Source organism: Silene latifolia, chromosome 2 (genome assembly GCF_048544455.1).
Source record: "Silene latifolia isolate original U9 population chromosome 2, ASM4854445v1, whole genome shotgun sequence".
NCBI classification, from domain to species: domain Eukaryota; kingdom Viridiplantae; phylum Streptophyta; class Magnoliopsida; order Caryophyllales; family Caryophyllaceae; genus Silene; species Silene latifolia.
In genome coordinates, this window is record NC_133527.1 from 19078455 (window position 1) to 19102393 (window position 23939).

At 38.3% G+C, this 23939-nt stretch overlaps 1 long non-coding RNA gene across 3 annotated transcripts; it reads right to left on the reverse strand.

The window, feature by feature from the left end:
- Window positions 1–4315: 4315 nt before the first annotated feature.
- LOC141628626 (uncharacterized) lies at window positions 4316–20320 on the reverse strand. Of its 3 annotated transcripts, XR_012537163.1 has the most exons (4): window positions 20197–20320; window positions 19992–20099; window positions 6296–6403; window positions 4316–4515 (listed from the first exon to the last, which is right to left on the reverse strand). It is a non-coding gene; the product is annotated as an uncharacterized LOC141628626 (long non-coding RNA). The 3 variants fall into 3 exon arrangements; XR_012537165.1 differs by lacking the exons at window positions 19992–20099; window positions 20197–20320 and adding an exon at window positions 6501–6640; XR_012537164.1 differs by lacking the exons at window positions 4316–4515; window positions 6296–6403 and adding an exon at window positions 18018–18217.
- Between the last annotated feature and the right edge of the window lie 3619 nt (window positions 20321–23939).

Here is a 23939-nt window from a genome sequence, read left to right on the forward strand (position 1 = left end):
ATGTTTCTTTTCCTCCTAGTTTTTATACAATGTGTGAGAGTTCGCTTTATGAGTAGACCTGGCATAGTCAACCCGACCGGATTGACCCGCCCCGAAAAGGTTGACCCGAGACCCGAAATCGATCCGAACTGCCGCATCCGAATGACACCCGAAGCCCGAATTAACCTGACCCGAGCTTTCATGGACCCGTAGCAGGCTCGACCCGCCCCGTCCCGAAATGCCTGACATGAAACCACTTGACCCGAAAATGACCCAACAAAATATAGCTCTAATTGACCCTAAAAGACTTCAAATGCCCTTTCTCTCTTAATCATTGACCCGAAAATGACCCAACCCAAAATAACCCGACCCGCTTCACCCGAAACAGACCCGGAATCCAAAATGACCCGGCAAGACCCGAGCTAACCCGAAAATTTGAGAAACCCGAAATGGCCCGACCTGAATTGGTCGGATCTGAACCCAACACCTTAACCCTATTTGCCAGATCTATGAGTTACCGTATTCGATATTAACCTGAATTAAGAAGTATTCATTTTTTTAAGGAATACCTGATTTTCGTCTGAGACTCGTTTATCGCGTATAGACACACTCAAATGTAGTCTTGACAAAATTGACCCGATCCAACACCCGAACTCAAGACCCGAACATGACTGGACCCGAGGAACCCGACCCGAATATTTATTGTTGCAAATTGATTATTATCCACAAATAACTAAATAATAGCTAACCCGAACTCGACCTGACCCAAACTCGAATGACCCGTACTCTACAAACTCGAAATAACCCGACCTGAAACCGACTCGTTTGACCCGTTTACCAGGTCTACTCAAATGTCCTTTGTTACTTCTCAAAATTTGAGTGGCTACTTTATTTACAGACATTTTGTTTCACTACCCTGAATTCCCGAAAACTGAGTATTATACACTTAAATTTGTGCGGTTTGGGAGGCCGTACCGAGTTATTTCTTTTCCTCCAGTTTTTCTACCACGTGCCAGGGTCGCCTCATGAGTTAATGTATTCGATTTTCAACCTTAATTAAAAAGTATTCATCTAATTTTAAGTCAAGAAAAAAATGTTCCACTTGCCGCACTTATTGGAGAAACGACGGTCGATGATGATGCTGCCAGCTTATAAATCGACTCTATTTCCGCCGAACAAATCCAGCAGATGATCGAATGGCTTGTCAAGTCTAAATTTGGTGGAATATCAAATGACAATAACCTTTATATGAAGCCATATACAAGACGAATTGATGAACTCAATATGCCACTTAGATATAAGCTACAAAAGTTCCAGCAGTTTAATGGAAAAGGCAATCTAAAGCAGCACATCGCTCACTTCGTTGAAACATGTAGCAACGCGGGTATAGAGGATGACCTTTTGGTCAAGAAATTCGTTCGTAGTCTCGAAGGAATGGCGTTCGACTACTGCGCCGACTTGGGTCATGAATTCAACGACAGTTGGGAACAAATCACTACAACAAATAAGGTAATTGGCGACCATATAAGGCGACTGAGAACAGTCGCCATTAAGAATAAAGCGACTAAGGCCCGTCGCCCGCACTTCGTAGCTAGGTTTGGTCGCTTTTGGCGACAGGCCTTCATCGCCAATTTTGGCGATCGAATTTTTAAAGCGGGCGACCGAAATTGTCGCCAAAATTGGCGATCGTCATTAGTCGCTTTTTAGCGACTGTCATTAGTCGCCTTTTTACAATCCACGTCATCTCCATATATTCAGAATTGGCGACTGATTTTGGTCGCCATTTTGGCGACTGTTTTTGGTCGCCATTTTGGCGATCGATTTCGCCGCCAATTGCATCGCTTTCCGTCGCCAATGTCCCTAAAATTAATTCATGATCAGAGACTTAGCGACGGTTTCCCGTCGCCAAATGCCCAGTATCCGTCGCCAAATTTACATTTTTTTTAGCCTAAAAATCGTTTTCGACCTAGCCAAATACGTAAAAACCTGCAAATAAACCAACACTTCCAGCAGAGAACACATGGGAAGCCAACACAACCAAACTTGATAAAGAAAATCATGTTCCATACACACAACTACGAGTTCTACGAGTTTTGGTCATCTAACATTATCCGGGAATAACATGTTCTCTAAAAAACTACATAACAGGGAAACTTGCTCCCGCTCCACTACCACCTCCAAAATTAGGATCTCTAGGATCCTTTGGTTGCGGGCGCCACCCAGTGTTGCAATTGGCGAAGAAGGAGTTCATATTGAGAGTAGGTTCGAGATGCAAAATAAACTTGATGAGCTTGTTGTGCAAGTATAAATGGGTCATATTGAGAGTAGGTTCGAGTATGATTCACTTCCACGAGTTTGTAACGATCATGGACTCTCGTTCCAGCTACGGAATTATCCCTCCATTGAATCTTGAATAAGACGGTTTTATAACTCCGATCCCGGCCATTGTAGCACAACTCAAAGATATCCTCTAATATGCCATAATATTCATTGCCATCAAGAGAAGAAATAGTAACGCCGTAGTTGCATTTAGCCTTACTTTTGCCATAGTCAAATGTTTGAAACTTAAACCCATTAATTGAATATCGATTCCACGTCACAACCTTTCGAGAAGGACCCAAAACCAAGCTTCTTATCACATCATCTTGAATATTTAGCTTGCATACATGCTTCCGAAACCAGGCTGGAAATTGATCCTCATGCTTATGCCAAACATCCTCTCTGTTCACATTAGGGTGTTCTTTAATGAAATCTGTCACAAATTGAGCTTCATATGGCTCCAAAACCTCACAATTAGATAGCACATAAAGGTGGGCACGGTTATACTCCTTGTCATCCAGAAATCTTGTTCCCCCAATTTGATGAACACCCTATTTCATCCCGCATTTGGAAACACTTGGGTATACTTGTGTCTAGTTCATCCGCTTCATCAATATTCAAGTATTTTGCTTTGGTCTCAATATGTTTTTCAAAATAAAGAGAGCAAAAATTGGCAATCTCTTCCGTTAGGTAGGCATTGCATATAGAACCTTCCACACGAGCTTTATTACCAATTTTTTTCTTCACATGATTAAGAAACCTTTCGAAAGGATACATCCACCTATATTGGACGGGTCCACCAACTTTAGCTTCATATGGCAAATGGATAGGTAGATGCTCCATCGAATTGAAAAAGAAGGCGGAAATATCATCTCAAGTTTACACAAAATTTCTGGTATTTGCTCTTCTAAACGACTCATGTCCTCAATCGATATCGTGGAGGAACACAAATCTCTAAAAAATTGACTTATTTTCAGAATCGCATTCCAAATCGTAGTCGGGAGTAAATTTTTAAAAGCCACGGGTAATAAGCGCTCCATGAAAACATGACAATCATGACTTTTCAACCCTTTCAACTTCAGTTCCTTCAAATCAACACAACGGCTCAAATCGGATGCATATCCATCGGGAAACTTCAAGTTTCCTATCCAATCGCACAATACCTTTCTTTGAGCTTTGTCAAGAGTAAATATGGCTTTTGGTTTAGCCCCATCCTTACGAATATGAAGTTTAGGACGATCACAAAATTTCTTCAATTCTATTCTTCAATTAATATCATCACGTGTCTTTCCTTTTACATCCATAATCGTATGAATAAGTAACTCAAAGAAGTTCTTCTCTATGTGCATCACATCCAAATTGTGTCTGATCAACATTGTTTTCCAGTAGGGAAGCTCCCAAAAAATACTTCTTTTAAACCAACCATTTTTTTTTTCTTTTTCAACTCTTTAAACTCTTCTTCAGTCCCATCGACAGTTGTTGGCAAATCACGTACAACCTCCCATATCTCATCCCCTTGGAGTCGAACCGGAGCATTGTCACGCACCTCCTTACCTTTTAAGAAAGATTTCTTGTTCTCTCTATGAATATGTCCATCCGGTAAGAAGCATCTATGACAATCAAACCAACTAATTTTTTTGGAATTAGGAAGATAAAATGCTTTACTCCTATCCATGCAATAAGGACATGCCTTTCGCCCAGCGGTTGCCCATCCTGATAGCATACCATATGCGGGAAAATCATTTATAGTCCATAACAATGAAGCTCTTAGTTGGAAATTTTGCTTCTTCGACACATCAAATGTTTCTACACCAACTTCACACAAATACTTCAGTTCCTCCACCAACTATGACACCCTTAAACCTAGCCTTAATTATATACGTAAATTCTACAGAAAAACTGGTAGGATATGTTTGTAAATGGTTCAACTAGTCCAAAAACCTGCAATTTCAAAAAATTTTCTAACTAAACCATTCACAACCAATTCCAACTCAGGAAAAGTGTCATAACCCTGCAACAGCTGATAAACTAACTTACATATATAACTAAAGACGCGGAAATATATAGATACAAACCAAAAATAAAAAGGGAGACATATGTCCCTTCGAATTATATACAAACCAAAAGTATAAAAGGTTTACTAATAGAATAGCCAAAACTAGGTCCAAGGTTCCTTGCTCACTAGCCGTCTGTGACCCCCAACAAAGCATCAACAACCTGTCAATCGCATTTTATACAAACACGAAAGCCACAATTCAGTGGGGAGTAACTTCGAGTCCTCCCAGCCACGAATCGTCAAAATTAATGTAACATGTAATGTAACATGTAAACAATTTGATAAACCATTTACTTATCATGTATTCTAACAAATGACCCCTAAACTGACCAAACTAAACTATCATGTGAATCAGATAACAAATAGTAATCCAAACTTTATCAATCAGAACCGGCTTACATCTCACCTATTACGATTCATAAAATCACCATACAAGAAAGGGCAATATAACAAAGACAGACATAAGTTCTTAGTCCCGTCAATAGTCACTTTGTAACTCAAGTCTATACCACGAGGTAGGGAAGGTAATCGAACCGGTATCTTGGCTCAGCGGTTACTATTAAGAAAACATGGCCAAGAGACAACACAACCCTAGCCTAAAATCTGCGCAGACCTAGACATGCGGATACACACCACCGCACCCAAGACTCACAACTTTTTTTAAAACAAAGTGAAGTGAGTACCCTAAGGACACCACCGAAGGGTCGGCTAGTACTTAAGCTGATCCCATACTATCAAAATTAGTACCTGAGGTCATGCCCCAACTTGGATAAACATCCACTAGTCAGGAACACAAAGGCTATCAAGCAGTGAACATATACTCGTCAGAGACTATAAAGACTTATCTATGATGAAGGCCGAAATACTCACCTAGGACCTAGTCACAGCTAGTCCCAGCTTGAATATTTTAGCCCACACCACCCAAAACTCACCACATAAGTCAAGTAAGACACCCACTTAACCTTAAGAGGGCAAAAAGTCCTACTTACCAACATAAATTCTAACATTCTATCATGTGAAAGCTATATAAATGTCTATTTACAGCATACAATCCCAACAGTTCCTCAATAAGAATTCAATACTAATTTCCAATCCTAGCAATTATAACAATATAAAAGGCTTTAGGGAAAACTAGGGCCATTACTACAAAATAAGAAGCTATTTAAATTCAACTAACTAAATAAGAAACTATTTAAATTCAACTAATTACACATGTGAAATAGAGATATAATAAATGGCCTAAAACAAGAAAAAGGCCGATTATCTAATTCATTCAACCGAATTTTTACCCGCAACCCCAGCCCTGCGACAGGTACGGGTCAAATTGCGGCTGACCAATCACTCAATTAACTGACATCGCATCAGTCAAAGGGACTAAGGCTCAGTTTTCGGCACAATCAACAAAACATTTCAATTATAGCTATAAAATTCATTTTGAGCCTATAAATTACCATTTCATTTTGTAAATTATCCTAACATGTGATAATTGTCAATATAACATAATTTTTCTACCATAAGCATAACTTTTAGCTACTTTTGTGATTCTCTTAACAAATTTAACCATGTATACTCACTCTATTTATATCCGTGATGAACCTAAAATGACGGACAAAGCATGGAAAACCGCGAAACAAGCAACGGACCGACCCGGGCCAACCCCAAGACCGGCCGGGCTGCCGTGGGCCTGCCGGCTACTGCCGGGCCCGCTGCCGCACCATTTCTTCTTTTTTTTTTTCATTTTTATACATTATAAGACCGACTGAAAATTAATTAATCGTCCCCAATTCAATTTTGATAATTTAAACTACCAAAAGGCACAAATTAAGCTTTCATGCAACTAAGTTTAACATGTGAAAATTACTACCCAAACAAAAATTCACCAAACATACAAAAATCAAAAACATGTGACGATCTTTCGTCGAGTAACTCGAAATATGTTACCTTAAGCTAGAAAATGAGCAATTAGTCCTCAAAACCGAAACCCTAACCACAACTAACCGCTATCCTCTACAATATACGAGTCCCCGAACTCGTCTTCCAATCCTTCACCTAAATAAACAATTAAAACACAATAATTAATCAAAAATACCGAATTTCCGAAAATTGGTCTTAAAATAACTTAATGAAAATTGAAATTAGAACATACTAAGTCGTAGATCGTGGCGAGGGGATTCCGGAAAGGTAAATTTCGCGAAAAACGGACAAGAAACGAAGGATTTATGACGATTTTGAGCTTGAATTATGAGAAATGGTGTTTTGGGTGTTTTTAGAGGATGAACAACAACAAAATCAGAAAAAAAAAAGAATAAAGGGGAAGGGGGGGCTGTGACGCGGGAAAGGGAGAAAGGGAAAGGAGGGAGTCGGGATTTTTAGTCGGGATTTACGAGTCGGGTTTGATTTGCCTTGATAATAATTAAATCCGTAAGTCAAACGCAAATTCCGTCAAGTCCAAAGTTTTTAAACACGAGATTACAATAAAATTGAGCATTCATACGACCCATTTCCAATTTCGTTTACCCAACGTTCAAACGAATTGTCATTCTCCCCCCGATACACCCTTATTTCGAAATAAAAGATTTTACGCGGTTTAAACTATTTTTAAACATTTCAAAACTATCAAAATAAATACTTTTCTTCAAAATATAATAAAATTATATTTCTTTGAATTATTTTTACTTTAATTACCTTAAATATCAAATTTTATTTGATTAATAAATTATTTCCGAAATATATTAACGGTCCGAAATTTACGGGGCGTTACAATCACCTCTCCTTTTTAAAAAGTTTCGCCCTCGAAACTTAGAAGGAGAAATTATAGTTATAAGAAAATATAGGTATCTTATCAATGAAACGGTGATACTCTTGTTGATCAAACAAGAATATCCATATTCATGTCAAGATATAAAAATACTTCTTCACTAATAAATGAGAAAACCCATTATTGGGACGTCACCAACAACGAGATTCAACATTCACTAATGTTAAAACCATTGAAAATCATAAAAGTATTTTCAAAATTTCAGTTTAAAATTCTATAGTAAGAACGATATCTTACTAAACTATGATTAACTAAGGCTTAGTAACTCGGAACAAAAGTAAGAAAAAGGAATACCTTACGGAAATAAATCAAAATTTCATTTTCAAATCCTTAAAAATAGGTTAGGTTTGCAGAAGTGACATAAACTTTCAAGAATGAATCCAACTAGTAGCTTGAAATATTTAGAAATTCCCCGAAGTGAAAAGTAACTTAGACATCATAGGAGCAGGTCTGCTAAAAGGATTCAAGCTTAACTGATCAAAAAGAGCTATGATGAATTTTATGGGGTAAGAATTGAAGTCATAATTACAAGGATGTCAAAGATAGAGTTTCATAGGTTACCAACATCAAACTTACGAGAGGAGTATGATGATGTAAGGAAGAGAGATATGAGCGGTAACGCTCATGGTCAAGGAAGAAGGGAGATTAGATGTAACATTCCGTTTGATGTCTATGAGTGTCTTGGTATTGGATTTGATAGTTGATGATATTATGGAGCTAGCAGCATTAGAGGATGGTAGTTGGTTATGTATGGAGTTGGTGTCGTGAAAGATATATATGTGGTAGATACGATATAGTGAGTCATGTTGTGGAAGTAAACATAGCTGGTAGAATGGGGGTTAAGAGTTCATGTTCTATGTTCGGTCGAGTTCTCGAGTCCTTAGCTAAGTTGTTGTGTCTTGGTCGAGTCAGTATGGTTGTTTTTATGTATGGGTTGAACTTCGGGGACGAAGTTCCTTTTAAGGAGGGAAGACTGTAATACTCCGTATTTATAAGTCTTGGGGTACTCTATCGAGTAGCCCTTACTCTGTCGAGTAAGGGCAAGTTGCGAAATAAAATAGTTTCGACTGTTGGGTACTCGATCGAGTAGGGGTACTCGATCGAGTAGGGGGTACTCGATCGAGTACCTTGGGTACTCGATCGAGTGTCCGGTTTTACGGGGGAGTTTTCTCGGGTTTTGTTAATTACGCGATTAAGGTATTTAAACCAATTCGTCTTTGTTCTAAATCACTTTTTACAAAACCTAAAACCTGTTTAAGAGAGAAAGCAACTTGTCTTCTTCCTAATCGCGTTCTTGACAATTCCCGGAGTTCAGACGGTCGGTTTGCATCGTAGTTTGTGTCGTTGGATTCCTTGCGTCGAGGGTAAGCTTTTAATGTAATTTATATAATGTTTTGTTAAGATTAGTGAAACCCCAATTTAGGAATTGGGGGTTTTTATGAATAGTAATTGAATAGTAGTATCTATGTGTTGTATGGTAGGAGGAGAGTTCATAGAAGAGGCGTTTTGAGACAGCTGTAGATACCGTCTGCGTGTTGTGCTATCCAGGTAGGATTTCCTACTCAGTATTAGTCCCATAATGGGATATTGGTGATGTGCTTGGTGATGTGCTGTAGTTAGTTGATTGATATGATGATTGTAATTGTAATTGTGATTGTGATTGTGGTTGTGTTTGTGATGGTTCTCGAGATGCGTTCTCGGCTGAGTGGGGTCACTTGCGGGAGTGATCTCACGCCCTAGTTTCGCCCTTCGTGGAACCCGCCACGAAAGGGGATGTGCACATTAATGGGACAGGGTTATCGCTCGTACGATGAGCGGGGCTTAGGTGGGAACGGCTGCGGTCCCCCATCGCGTGGTGGGTCCAGGGTGGACAGTCAGTATTGAGACGATGGGAGTTGGTGGTGTGTGTGTGTGTGTGTGTGTGTGACAGTTCAGCTGTCTGTTTATCTTATTGTTGATATATGTATTGAATTGTGTGATTAGTACTGACCCCGTTTAAATGTTTTAAAAACTGTGGTGATCCATTCGGGGGTGGTGAGCAGTTATTGAGCAGGTGTGATATGACGCGTATGGGATAGCTGGGATGAGTCATCACGTGGCAGTTAGAAGTCTTCCGCTGTGTCAGACGAAGTCTAGTAGCTTTGATAGTTTTAGCTGTAGACCGTATGAGAACCTTGTAATTCCTTTTATTAGTTTTGGTTTGAACATGTAATCACTTAATCTATAATTACTTTAAAAGTACGTTTCTTTATTGTCTTATGATATTCAGTACCTCGGGCAACCGAGATGGTAGTATCCTTATACCTGAGTGGTCCTGGTAAGGCACTTGGAGTATGGGGGTGTTACAAATGGTATCAGAGCGACGATCTTGGAACCTGTAACAAATGAACATAATGAACATAGGGAGTCTAATAAAATGAACCTGGTGTATGTGTAATGGGAGCCCCGGCTGATGCTAGGTTTTGGGTGAGTAGGCGCCCTCACTTCAAAATCTTGGCCCCATGATACTTAAGCCAGTCACATGGTATGGGAACGTGGAGTCCGTGGGTATATGTGTGACGTGTATGTTAATTGTGTTGTATATGGTTTGTTGAAAGTATGTTGCATGATAGTTGGTTGACATGTTGGTTGGAATCGTTGAAAAAGTATATGAGAATGATGAATGATATGGTAGAAAAAGAATGTAGTTCGTATATGATGATGTGTGATGAAGTGGATTTGTAATGTTGTTGTATTAGCAACATGGAAACAGGATTTGTAGTGTATGGGTGTGGTTTGTGTTATGAAAAGTTATGAAAATTTAAAACATGCGAGTAATACATGATTGAAAGTTGAATGTTATATGAGCATGATAGGAGGTAATGTTTGACTTTTGGTAAGTAGTAACATGAAGAATAGAGGTTCAATGATATGTGTTTTGTATAACGAATTGGATGAAAAGCATGGTGGCTGTTTATAACGTGGCACTTAATAACACGAAGTAGATTATTTTGTTGATTGTATGAGGAGTCGCGCAGATTTGAATGCGTAGTTGTAATCATAATGTTGAAATAATAATGAATGCATAGTACGTTAGGGTATGTGAGATAACATGCGGGTAGTATTCACTAGTCTGCATGACTCGATCGAGTGGGTTTGATTCGATCGAGTGGGTACTTGTCGTTATTTTGACCAGAATCGTGTTTCTGGGCACTCGATCGAGTACCTCGGGCACTCGATCGAGTATGGGGTCACTCGATCGAGTAGCCGGGCTATTCGGTCGAGTAAGTCAGAGATCAGAAGGTCTATTTGGGTTCTGGAGTCGGGGCACTCGATCGAGCATGTTGGGCACTCGATCGAGTAGCCTCAACTCGATCGAGTAGGTTCTGGTACTCGATCGAGTGGGGTCTGTACAGGTCATATGCGTATTTCGGGTCGTATGTTTGTCTTTTGACATTCGTTGCATATTACGTTTAATTCAAAGGTGTTGTATTACTTCTTTATGCATTGTTTTACGTATGTGTTGGTCCTGAAGCGTAAGTTACCCAATCTTATGTTGTAAAGAGTGGCACTATGATGAGTATGAGTTCGGTGGGGAGGACATGAATTATGAGTGATTATGATAGATGGTGGCAAAAGAAAAGGAAGATTGGTATAGTTTATTGAGGCAAGGCGCACTTTTTGCGAGACGGGATGAGTGATATGATTGTGTGTTGAGTAATGTAGAAATAAGTGAATATAGACAAGGGATGATGTGAGTATAATGAACGTGAGAATGAAAAGATTGAAAGTAAGAATGTGGATAGTGGCGGGTTGAGATGTGTAAAGAGTTATGGAGGGAAATGGTTAGGAGTCGTGTGGGTTATGGATTTAGGTAGTGAAAGTTCGTTTAAAGGGGTTGAGAAGAGTAATATATAGTGAACTTTGTGGAGACATGTCGCGAGGTGTATTTATAGACAGTGAGTGAGTTTGGGAGGTTTATTAAAAGATGAAACTACTGTGTGAGTTCCTTGGGTAATTGGCGGTATGAAAGGAATTTTGATTTCTAGAGATGTAAGAAGGGAGATGCAATTGTTGAACAGTAAACGTTGATTCTATGGATGTATTAGTGGCAAGGGTGATTGATGACATAATAAGAGAATATTTGTGGTAAGAAAGAGGGAGATGATATCGATATAAAATAATGGGATTTAAGTTTCGGAGCGATGAGAAGGTAACTGGTGCACAAAAGGGTTAGATAGAAGTAATAAGGAGTTGAGCTATTAAATTGGTATTATTGAGTGTAAAGAGAAAAGAAGGATAAAAGTAAGCTGAGGAAAATGTTCACCGGAGTTATGTGATGTAAAGGTAAGGAATCATCGAAATGTGTGATAGTATCACGAAGATGTTAGCTGAAGGTTATATAGGAGTTTCAGGACAACATGATTGATAATGAGTTTCGAGGAATTAAGGAAAGTAAGAAGTTAGAAGAATATCTGCATGATATGAGATTTTGGAGGAGAAATGGATGATGATTCAATTAAGGAAAATATTGGGAAGAATGTTGAGATAATTTTGTTCATGGATTCGATGTTCGTTGTTTGGGATGTTAACCAAAGATAGAAAAGAAATCATGATATTTAGAGATGAGTGAAGAGGTTTGATGTCCGGACAGTGGTAGTGTTATGGTCTTTGACTAGTGGTTAAGGAAAAGTGTATATTAGGAAAGTGGCAATTCTAAAGAGGCTGATTTTGTAAAGACTGAATTGATAAAAGTATGGTTGTCAGGAAGTATAAGACATAGTCTTAGGAGGTGGTTTCTCATAATGAGTGTTAGCTGTATGGTTATGTATGGCAGAAGGTGCTGGTGATGCGAATGGAAGAATGTGATGAGGGGCATGCGAGTTAAGCTCGGACAGCAGGTAACCTTTGTTGAGTGGTAACTTACGTGGTCAGGATTGACTAGTTGGTTGTGATTACGGGTCTATGATATGTGTAAATGTTTGTGTGAGGTTCTGACCTCACAAGAAGTGGTATGGTGTGATAATTATAAAGCTATTTTATGAATGTTCTGTAATATATATATGTTGGACACGGTAGTTTAATTGAATGATATCCAAAAAGGTAATAATTTGATTAATTTGACATGGCTAGTTATAATTTTATGTGTATTAATAACACACGTGTATTCCGTGAAATGGTAGAGATGATGTTCATGAGATGCTTATCTGTTATTTCATATAATATGTTGCGTTGTGATAGAGTAAAGTGGATTGGAGTAAGTTTCCTTGTCCGAAAGGTTATTTCCGAGGCAGTATTTATGGAATCGTATGTAGTTGTGATGTCTATCGATGTGGTTGTGGTGCCTCGGGTGGTGATCCGGGCTCGATATTTAGTGTTGTGATGCGGGTATTTTCGCACTACGGTGTGGCTGTTGGTGGCGGCGTTGTGATGCCGTCACCGGTTGTGGTGGAGTAGGCGGGGTGATTATGATTCGAGTTTCGAAAGTACATACCCGATTATACATGGATTGTTGTTTTGTTTGATGTTGCTCTCTACGAGTTTCGGTTTGTCTTTGATAGACAGTTGTCTTGCTTATTTATGTTTTCGTTACTAGGTTAAGTTGGGAATGAGGTAGAGTATGATGTGAAATAGAGTTGTATATGTTTCGTTGTTGTCATGGGATAGTGATAATCTGTTGATGGGACGCGGTTGTGAGAGGTTGTTACGGTAATGTTGATCTTGTTTTCAGATGAGACATCGGTAGACATGGTAATGGGAAATGATTCGTGGATCATGTGTTGTAATGAGTGAAAGCGACGGGTAGTTCATAATCTTTTGTTGAGACGGTGAGTGTGGGGTGTTGGGGAAATTAGTGTCATGTTAAGTTGTGTATGAATTTTGCGGTAATGAAAGAAAGAACTTGAGGATCTAGTGTGCGTGTACGTAACGAGTGCGGATCGTGAGTTATGCTTTACGGAAGATAAGTGCTTTACATAGCGAGGTATCTTTGGTTTGCGGTGATAATGGAGAGTTAGTATGGTGATTTTGCTACGAGCCTTATGGTATAGGTTAGGGGTGTGCGGATTGATTTGAAGTATGAGAACTGTTGAAGTAAGAGAGCCTTGAGAAATAGGAGTGATTATGGAAATGAGGTTATAGGCGGTTATCTTTGACATGGGGTGGTGATGAGGATAATGAGATAATATAGCTAAGGGTTTAGTATTAGCGAGTTACGAGGACGTAACATTTGTCTTAAGAGGAGTAGGATGCAATAAAAGAGAGTTTCATGGTGGTGCATGCGGTAATATAATTGGAAGTAGAGTGTTAGCGTAGCGTAAAGGAGGGATTTGTTTTGTGGACAATACTTATAAAAGGGCCATGGCCGTGCTCGTAGTAGTGTGATGCTTCAGAGTGGGGGAATATTTTATATAATGTTAACAGTTGGAGGATGATGTTATGAGTGTGAGTAAACTTCGAGGACGAAGTTCCTTTTAAGGGTGGTGGAATGTAACATTCCGTTTGATGTCTATGAGTGTCTTGGTATTGGATTTGATAGTTGATGATATTATGGAGCTAGCAGCATTAGAGGATGGTAGTTGGTTATGTATGGAGTTGGTGTCGTGAAAGATATATATGTGGTAGATACGATATAGTGAGTCATGTTGTGGAAGTAAACATAGCTGGTAGAATGGGGGTTAAGAGTTCATGTTCTATGTTCGGTCGAGTTCTCGAGTCCTTAGCTAAGTTGTTGTGTCTTGGTCGAGTCAGTATGGTTGTTTTTATGTATGGGTTGAACTTCGGGGACGAAGTTCCTTTTAAGGAGGGAAGACTGTAATACTCCGTATTTATAAGTCTTGGGGTACTCTATCGAGTAGCCCTTACTCTGTCGAGTAAGGGCAAGTTGCGAAATAAAATAGTTTCTGACCTGTTGGGTACTCGATCGAGTAGCTGGGGTACTCGATCGAGTAGGGGGGTACTCGATCGAGTACCTTGGGTACTCGATCGAGTGTCCGGTTTTACGGGGGAGTTTTCTCGGGTTTTGTTAATTACGCGATTAAGGTATTTAAACCAATTCGTCTTTGTTCTAAATCACTTTTTACAAAACCTAAAACCTGTTTAAGAGAGAAAGCAACTTGTCTTCTTCCTAATCGCGTTCTTGACAATTCCCGGAGTTCAGACGGTCGGTTTGCATCGTAGTTTGTGTCGTTGGATTCCTTGCGTCGAGGGTAAGCTTTTAATGTAATTTATATAATGTTTTGTTAAGATTAGTGAAACCCCAATTTAGGAATTGGGGGTTTTTATGAATAGTAATTGAATAGTAGTATCTATGTGTTGTATGGTAGGAGGAGAGTTCATAGAAGAGGCGTTTTGAGACAGCTGTAGATACCGTCTGCGTGTTGTGCTATCCAGGTAGGATTTCCTACTCAGTATTAGTCCCATAATGGGATATTGGTGATGTGCTGTAGTTAGTTGATTGATATGATGATTGTAATTGTAATTGTGATTGTGATTGTGGTTGTGTTTGTGATGGTTCTCGAGATGCGTTCTCGGCTGAGTGGGGTCACTTGCGGGAGTGATCTCACGCCCTAGTTTCGCCCTTCGTGGAACCCGCCACGAAAGGGGATGTGCACATTAATGGGACAGGGTTATCGCTCGTACGATGAGCGGGGCTTAGGTGGGAACGGCTGCGGTCCCCCACTGGCAGGGCTGGTCCAGTGGACAGTCAGTATTGAGACGATGGGAGTTGGTGGTGTGTGTGTGTGTGTGTGTGACAGTTCAGCTGTCTGTTTATCTTATTGTTGATATATGTATTGAATTGTGTGATTAGTACTGACCCCGTTTAAATGTTTTAAAAACTGTGGTGATCCATTCGGGGTGGTGAGCAGGTGTGATATGACGCGTATGGGATAGCTGGGATGAGTCATCACGTGGCAGTTAGAAGTCTTCCGCTGTGTCAGACGAAGTCTAGTAGCTTTGATAGTTTTAGCTGTAGACCGTATGAGAACCTTGTAATTCCTTTTATTAGTTTTGGTTTGAACATGTAATCACTTAATCTATAATTACTTTAAAAGTACGTTTCTTTATTGTCTTATGATATTCAGTACCTCGGGCAACCGAGATGGTAGTATCCTTATACCTGAGTGGTCCTGGTAAGGCACTTGGAGTATGGGGGTGTTACATTAGACACCAAGGAAACGCCAGACACTCATATCTCCAATAACAACATCACTCCCAAGAGTCTCCTTAATCGCTTATGTTACTTCTTCCTAACATATTCCCTGGAACAAGATATTTCACTATAAGTGTGATCTCAACGCTCCAAATTCTCAAACATCCCGAAACGACTTTCACAAGCCTAAGGTCAAGACTTCCAACAAAGCTGTATTTGTATCCCACTAGTGTCAACTATGGGTTCCTCAAAAAGTAAACCTTCAATCAAGAGTCCCAATACCATGCTCTAAACTCCAAGAGAAGGTTCCTCAAAAATTCCACAAGGTTCTCATTTCAAAACAAGGTAGTAACATACCAACCTCAAATTATGAAAAATCAATAGGATCTCTAGTTTCTCTATCCTTTTACTTATTAAGGATTCTCAAAAGCAGAACTACACCCAGCTCCAACATTGTCTCATCATCTCAAGCACTCAATGCGACCTCAAGGTCTATAAAACTATAGGATTAACAAATTCTTCTCAACACTAAGTCTCTCTAAACTCAAGAACTCTCAAGAGTCAACTAGAATGCCAAATCACATCACCAAACCATTCTGGTCATCAACATCCCCAAGGAGTATTCTTTCAAATTTGATATCCTAAACTTACTTACCATCAAATTCTCAAGGTACAAAGTCATAATTGTAACAACCCTTTATCACCTCAGAGTTTCTAAGACCATAAATTGAAATTAGGTTCCTTAGCCTAACAATTAGTGTCATCCATACCATTACCCTTTCTAGTTACCAAAACAAGTGCTAAGACTTCCCAACAATGTAGCTTACTCAAACTCTCATAACATACTTCAAGTAGTAATCAATATCACCCTCTAACACCAACAAATAATCCCACATGATAACATATACACTATCAAACCCTCATATCCAAAATGATTATAGAAGCCCAACCCAAACTCGGCTATTTAGTCAAACCTATATCCTCAAATCACATCTTACAAACTCTGTAAACATGGTCAACAGGGTACCAACTATACTAAGGAGGTAAGGAGTGATAACGGAATAGAGAAAAAGTAAAACATTTCTGAAGGGTGCATGCATCTGCCAAGTTAGGAAACTAAGGAGTCAGACCGTAAAGATAACGGTTGACAAAAATAAGAGGTATTCGAGTTAAGAAGATATCTCGGGAAAGAAGAAGATACGTAAAAATTAGCATAAAGACAAGGTTCAACGATCGTTAAAGAGAAGGAAAGGAGAATAGAAGCGGCACAATGAAAGGGTTACCGCTTACTAAACACTCATCAAAGCTTATGATCGATATGATAAGGTTACTTCACTAAGGTGCTCAACAAAGCCCTAAATGTCTACTACATCGTAGGACTAACAAGGATTCCACAATGGTAAGTATTCCTCAACTCAATTGATTCTAAGAGCCAAAATCAATTCACCACACAAATTCATTTGTTACCATCCATGTCCCAAAGTATCTCCTTTACAATTCTCGTCATTGAACTTCACTTACTATGTCATCTCCAAGTACCCTGGCTTGTTTACTCCATCATCTCACCACTTAATACTTCTAGTTTCCGATACCATAAATTCGAATCACATCCTTGAACTCACGAACTATATCGAACAACATTCCACCAAAATTCCCAAATTCAGATATGTTTTATAAGGTCAACAAGGGCTACTCTATACTAGATTTGGTCAACTTAAAAGGTTTAACAAACTAACTAATTCCAAAGTACAATACCAATCCATTAATCAACATCAATGTCCTATTGTATTCCTTTCAAGGCCCACAAGGATTAGGGCTAACTATCATACCTTTAATTCTCCACAAGAAATATCGAGACTCTCAAATGAAGTAGCTTAGGTTCATTCCATCCTATGTTCTAAGTTAGTACCCATACTGAATCATCTATAACAAACAAGCTCTCTATAGACATAAATCTCAAGGTATTTTCTCAACTCACTAAACTCTCACATTAAGCACAACTAACAAGATTAACCAAAGGATCCCAAGTTATATTCTCCTATACCACTCAAACCTTAACCAATCAATTTCTCAACTCGTTCACGCCCTCCAAAGTTACATTCTCTCAAAACTGGGTTCTCTTGGACAAGGGAACTATCCTGCGGTATAAAAGGAACGTGTCCACATGGACTTTATTATAAGAAGAAAATGAACCTAAGATGAAACGGAAGAAAGAATTGAAAGGTAGTTACCTAGGCGAGATAAGAGGAATTTGAAAGACGAATGACCAACGAAAATGGAAGATTAAGGTAAGATACACAGAATACGAAAAGAAATATCAAGAAAGTGGAAGCATTCTACATTTGGCATAACCAACCTGTAGTGGCACCAAAACTAATAACTAACAATCAACAAACCTAACAATTAGCAACCACAAACAGACTACCACATAAAATCCTAATTCTACCCATCCTACCCTTCACTCAAGTTTATTATTTAGAGGTCAAGTGATTTCTAAGTGGGGTGCACAAACGTGCGTCGAGAGCAATAGGCTCTGATACCAACTATGACACCCTTAAACCTAGCCTTAATTATATACGTAAATTCTACAGAAAAACTGGTAGGATATGTTTGTAAATGGTTCAACTAGTCCAAAAACCTGCAATTTCAAAAAATTTTCTAACTAAACCATTCACAACCAATTCCAACTCAGGAAGAGTGTCATAACCCTGCAACAGCTGATAAACTAACTTACATATATAACTAAAGACGCGGAAATATATAGATACAAACCAAAAATAAAAAGGGAGACATATGTCCCTTCGAATTATATACAAACCAAAAGTATAAAAGGTTTACTAATAGAATAGCCAAAACTAGGTCCAAGGTTCCTTGCTCACTAGCCGTCTGTGACCCCCAACAAAGCATCAACAACCTGTCAATCGCATTTTATACAAACACGAAAGCCACAATTCAGTGGGGAGTAACTTCGAGTCCTCCCAGCCACGAATCGTCAAAATTAATGTAACATGTAATGTAACATGTAAACAATTTGATAAACCATTTACTTATCATGTATTCTAACAAATGACCCCTAAACTGACCAAACTAAACTATCATGTGAATCAGATAACAAATAGTAATCCAAACTTTATCAACTGTAACCGGCTTACATCTCACCTATTACAGTTCATAAAATCACCATACAAGAAAGGGCAATATAACAAAGACAGGCATAAGTTCTTAGTCCCGTCAATAGTCACTTTGTAACTCAAGTCTATACCACGAGGTAGGGAAGGTAATCGAACCGGTATCTTGGCTCAGCGGTTACTATTAAGAAAACATGGCCAAGAGACAACACAACCCTAGCCTAAAATCTGCGCAGACCTAGACATGCGGATACACACCACCGCACCCAAGACTCACAACTTTTTTAAAACAAAGTGAAGTGAGTACCCTAAGGACACCACCGAAGGGTCGGCTAGTACTTAAGTCGACCCCATACTATCAAAATTAGTACCGAGGTCATGCCCCCAACTTGGATAAACATCCACTAGTCGGGAACACAAAGGCTATCAAGCGGTGAACATATACTCGTCAGAGACTATAAAGACCTATCTATGATGAAGGCCGAAATACTCACCTAGGACCTAGTCACAGCTAGTCCCAACTTGAATATTTTAGCCCACACCACCCAAAATTCACCACATAAGTCAAGTAAGACACCCACTTAACCTTAAGAGGGCAAAAAGTCCTACTTACCAACATAAATTCTAACATTCTATCATGTGAAAGCTATATAAATGTCTATTTACAAAGATACAATCCCAACAGTTCCTCAATAAGAATTCAATACTAATTTCCAATCCTAGCAATTATAACAATATAAAAGGCTTTAGGGAAAACTAGGGCCATTACTACAAAATAAGAAGCTATTTAAATTCAACTAACTAAATAAGAAACTATTTAAATTCAACTAATTACACATGTGAAATAGAGATATAATAAATGGCCTAAAACAAGAAAAAGGTCGATTATCTAATTCATTCAACCGAATTTTTACCCGCAACCCCCTGCGACAGTACGGGTCAAATTGCGGGACGACGATCACTAATTAATTAATCGACATCGCATCATCAAAGGGACTAAGGCTCGATTTTTAAGCACAATCAACAAAACATTTCAATTATAGCTATAAAATTCATTTTGAGCCTATAAATTACCATTTCATTTTGTAAATTATCCTAACATGTGATAATTGTCAATATAACATAATTTTTCTACCATAAGCATAACTTTTAGCTACTTTTGTGATTCTCTTAACAAATTTAACCATGTATACTCACTCTATTTATATCCGTGATGAACCTAAAATGACGGACAAAGCATGGAAAACCGCGAAACAAGCAACGGACCGACCGGGCCAACCCCAAGACCGGCCGGGCTGCCGTGGGCACTGCCGGTCGCTGCTCGCATTGCCGCACCATTTCTTCTTTTTTTTTTCATTTTTATACATTATAAGACCGACTGAAAATTAATTAATCGTCCCCAATTCAATTTTGATAATTTAAACTACCAAAAGGCACAAATTAAGCTTGTATGCAACTAAGTTTAACATGTGAAAATTACTACCCAAACAAAAATTCACCAAACATACAAAAATCAAAAACATGTGACGATCTTTCGTCGAGTAACTCGAAATATGTTACCTTAAGCTAGAAAATGAGCAATTAGTCCTCAAAACCGAAACCCTAACCACAACTAACCGCTATCCTCTACAATATACGAGTCCCCGAACTCGTCTTCCAATCCTTCACCTAAATAAACAATTAAAACACAATAATTAATCAAAAATACCGAATTTCCGAAAATTGGTCTTAAAATAACTTAATGAAAATTGAAATTAGAACATACTAAGTCGTAGATCGTGGCGAGGGGATTCCGGAAAGGTAAATTTCGCGAAAAACGGACAAGAAACGAAGGATTTATGACGATTTTGAGCTTGAATTATGAGAAATGGTGTTTTGGGTGTTTTTAGAGGATGAACAACAACAAAATCAGAAGAAAAAAAAGAATAAAGGGGAAGGGGGGGGGGGGGGGCTGTCACGCGGGAAAGGGAGAAAGGGAAAGGAGGGAGTCGGGATTTTTAGTCGGGATTTACGAGTCGGGTTTGATTTGCCTTGATAATAATTAAATCCGTAAGTCAAACGCAAATTCCGTCAAGTCCAAAGTTTTTAAACACGAGATTACAATAAAATTGAGCATTCATACGACCCATTTCCAATTTCGTTTACCCAACGTTCAAACGAATTGTCATTCTCCCCCCGATACACCCTTATTTCGAAATAAAAGATTTTACACGGTTTAAACTATTTTTAAACATTTCAAAACTATCAAAATAAATACTTTTTTTCAAAATATAATAAAATTATATTTCTTTGAATTATTTTTACTTTAATTACCTTAAATATCAAATTTTATTTGATTAATAAATTATTTCCGAAATATATTAACGGTCCGAAATTTACGGGGCGTTACACCAACTGTTGTAAATAAACATCCAGATGGTTTTTTGGGTTATCAGGACCGGGAATAAGTAAAGAGAGGAAAATAAATTGTCTTTTCAGACAAAGCCAAGGAGGTAAGTTGTACGGCGTGGTCATTACGGGTCAACACGAGTAGTTTCTACCAAACTGGCCAAAAGGGTCAAACCCATCCGTACACAAGCCAAGTCTCACATTGCGAGGTTCCTCGGCAAAATCGGGATATAACCTATCAAAACGCTTCCACTCCTCCCCGTCACTCGGATGACACATCTTTCCTGGTGTACGAGGATTTTCTTTGTGCCATCTCATTTGGTTGGCAAGATTTTTCGTGGCATACATTCTTTGAAGTCTAGGAGTTAATGGAAAATAAATTAATGTGTTTTCTGATATTGGTTTCTTTCTCTTTCCACTCCTTTTATTACCCTTCTTCCCCTTCAAAACAATATTTCTTTCACTTGTCTCATATCTATCCCTTTGACATTTCTTACATTTGTCAAGCAAAGCATCATCTTTCCAAAAAAGCATACATCCTTTAGGACATGCATCAATCTTTTCATGTGGAAGTTGAAGACCTTTGACCACTTTCTTGGTATTATAGAAATTTCGAGTCATAACATTATTATCGGGTATAACATCCTCAACCAACGTAGCAATACTATCAACGGCTTTAAATGGCATATTATACTCACATTTTAAAGAAACTATCCTGGATGCAACTTGTAACAATGTCATTCTACTCCCCTCATATAAGGTTTTTTCGGAAGCACTTAGCATGTCAAAAAAGGCTTTTGCTCTTGGGTTTGGTTGTTCTTCATCAATCATTGGTACACGGTCGTCATTAATGAAATCATTAGACTGAAAGGCATCAAGTACCATTTCTCGATATGGGTTCTCATTTTGTTCGATTTGAGGCTCTTCGGGATAATATTTTTCTCCATGGGAGATCCAATTGTAGTAGTTTGGAAAAAAACCATTTGTAACAAGATGCTCTTCTACTTCAATGTCAAATAAATATTTTAAGTTTTTACATTTAGTACAAAGACACCTAAGTTTATGTTGTTCCAAATCATATGAATCTTGACATCTAGCAAATTCAATAAATCCACGAACTCCCTTTACAAATCTAGCGATTGGACGTTTCTTCTTATCTACTCTTTCTTCGTACATCCAGCTACGTTCAGATCTCTTCATTTTAATCTATAAGCAATATATAGCAAACTAACCATTTTAAATAATAATATTTAATTTCAACAAAAAACCAATGGTTATCTCATCCTCCATTTTATGCTAATTTCAAGATTTCAATTGGGTCCTTATCACTCCAACCTAAACCCATCAATGTACGTTTCAAGTCACTAGCAAACACACATTTGTGAATTATTAATGAGAAAAAATTCGGCAAAGCAATTCCCCTTAATTCTCCAAATACACAATGTGGAAAAGATACATATTCCACATATGTATTCAGAGAACATTGGAGAAAATTGCAACCAAATTCTTTTCTCATTAATAAAATCACAACTATGTGTTTACTACCTAAGTGACTTGAAACGTACAAAGACAGTCCCAAAATGAGGATTATTCAAGAATTGCTCCTAATGAGTAATTCTTGAACGGGTACTAGGTCATTATATATTAAACAAGTTGTCAAAATTATAAGGCAAATTTATACAATCCCCTAATCAAATGACATTACTAATTTAACAAAATTATAAGGCAAATTTATACAATCCCCTAATCAAATGACATTACTAATTTAACAAATTTATACATCATGCTCATTCTAACTTAATTTGGTTAATTATAAGGCAAATTTATACAATCCTAACATTATACTACCGTCATAAAACTATACTACCTTCAACAATACTACTTCAATATTACTAAAACTAAGTTACTACCTTCAATAATACTAATATTATCAAGATAACCTTCAATTACATCCCCTAATCAAATCACATTACTAATTTAACAAAAACCCCAATTTCTAACCCTAATTCAAATTAATTAACAAAAATGCTAATTAAATTACAACTACATACATTAATAAGCATCACTAATGTATAAATTACAACTAGATACTAAATAAGCATCACAACTTAAACAAAATATGAAGGATTGAAGTAATTAAATCGATTTGACTCGAAAACAAACCTTTATTAAAAACAAAGGGTCGGTAGTGATGTGGTGATGTAGTGTGCGGATGGCGGCGGCGAGTGGTGGCGTCCGGTGGTCGTTGTAGCTGGTGGTGGCGTCGGGTCGTCGGGTTTCTTGACGATTTTTTTTTTAAGTTGATGGTAGAATGAATGAAGGGGACGGGGTGAAGAAACTGGCAAAAAAAAAATATACAGAGGATTAGCGACCGTTTTTGGTCGCCAATTTGGCGACGGAAAATGGTCGCCAAATTTGGCGACTGTTTTCGGTCGCCAAATTGGATAATATTCTGTCGCCCTTAGATTTCATACGGATTTTTGGATAAAAAGGTATAGTCGCCAAATTAGCGACGGGTAGTGGTCGCCCGAGTTTTTTTTTCTGTCGCCAAATTGGCGACTGTAGCATGTCTGTCGCCTTTGTCTTGTTTTCTTGTAGTGAATGGAAGCAAAATTTCTCAATCGCTTTTACACCACCCGTCGCGTGGTTAGCATGGCACCAAGCAAAAAGAAGGAGAGACCGTTGGCGTGCACTAAGCTTATAGAAGGCAAGGATCGCCTCTCACAAGTTTCAGCAGTGGAGATGTGCATCCAAGGCATGAACTTGGACTTGGTTTATATTCTTCAAGAAATTAAACCAAGGACATTTCAAGAATTTGCACGATCGGTGGCACAATTTTCGCTCTTCATCTCCATTCTGCAAGGGTCAAGTATAGTAGCAAGTTTCGAAACAAAGTTGCAACCGACATCAAGTCTCTACAACCAGTCTCGAGGGGACATTTGTAGACACCAAAATTTTATATATTTTTTTATTTATTTATTATATGACATCTAGGATATTTAGTAATAATTATCAATAATCATTGTGATAATATCTTAGATATTTTAAAAATATTTATATTGCGCTCTAAGCCAGCTACAACTGTAAATATAACTATTGGTTTTAGGGTTAGGGAGAGCA